At 38.4% G+C, this 1,166-nt stretch overlaps 1 pseudogene across 1 annotated transcript; it reads right to left on the reverse strand.

The window, feature by feature from the left end:
* Positions 1-567: 567 nt before the first annotated feature.
* On the reverse strand, positions 568-793 carry LOC309857136 (cytochrome c oxidase subunit 6C pseudogene; annotated as a pseudogene). The gene has a single exon. The product of its transcript is annotated as a cytochrome c oxidase subunit 6C pseudogene (transcript).
* Positions 794-1,166: the final 373 nt, after the last annotated feature.

Below are 1,166 nucleotides of genomic sequence, written 5' to 3' on the forward strand. Positions count from 1 at the left end.
CTCTCTCTCTCTCTGCCTACTTCTCTGCCTACTTGTGATCTCCGTCTGTCAAATAAATAAATAAAATCTTAAAAAAAAAAAAAACTATGAGAAACAAAGAAGAACATTACCAACTGATAAAAGGGTCAATCTACCAAAAAGATATGAAAATTATAAACCTACACCTACCAGGGTGCCTGGTCAGTGCAGCAGGTGGACCGTGGGACTCTTGATCTCAGGGCTGTGGGTTCAAGCCCCATGTGGGGTGTAGAGATTGCTTAAAATTTTTAAAAAATCATTAAAAATTAAAAAAAAAAATAAACGTATACATACCAAACTACAGAGCCCCAGAAAATATGGATCAAACATTGGTGGAACTGAAGGAAGAAATAGACCCTTTTACAGTAGTAGCTGGTGACTGTAGTACTCCCATTTTCAACAACAGGTTTTTTTTTTTAATTTGTTAGTTGTTTATTTATCAAGACAAATGATTCCATAAACCAATATTCGTGCTTCAGAGTTCAGGAACACATGTCAGTGACAAACTTCAACTGAATTCAACACAAAGAAATTCTGTACATTCCCAAATCACTTGGCACTCTGAAAGATACCAGCCCTCTTCATCTCCTCAGAATCTTTCATGGAATCATAATTTCTGTAGAAATCTGCATATGCCTTCTTTCTGGGTTCAGCCACAGCAAACTTAAAGAAAGCTGCAACCCCCAGGGATACAACGAAGGCTCCAACAACATGAAATCGCAGACGCTTGGCCAGAAGGCCTCGCATGAGGTTTCGTCAAAGCATTGGAAGTCATGGTACTTATTCCCCTCAACACCAACCTCAAACCTAACATCCTTCCTACCTGATAAAGAAAATCCCCATTTTCAACAATAGTTATAACCAGACCTACTCTATATGCTGAGGATGCTCCAGCAAACAACAGCAGAACACACATTCTTCTCAAATGCGTGTCATACATCCTCCTGTATAGGCCATAAGTCAGGCCACGCAAGTCCAGTAAATTTTGAAAGATTGAAATCACACAAACTATCCTCTCTGACCACAACAGAATGAAGCTAGAAATGAATGATGGAAGGAAAATTGGAAAATTCTTCAGTATTTGGAATTTAAACACCACTTAAAAAAAAAACTCCAGTTAACATACAGTGCTCTGTTAGTTTCAGGTG

Source organism: Mustela nivalis (assembly GCF_964662115.1).
Source record: "Mustela nivalis genome assembly, chromosome: 1".
NCBI classification, from domain to species: Eukaryota; Metazoa; Chordata; class Mammalia; order Carnivora; family Mustelidae; genus Mustela; species Mustela nivalis.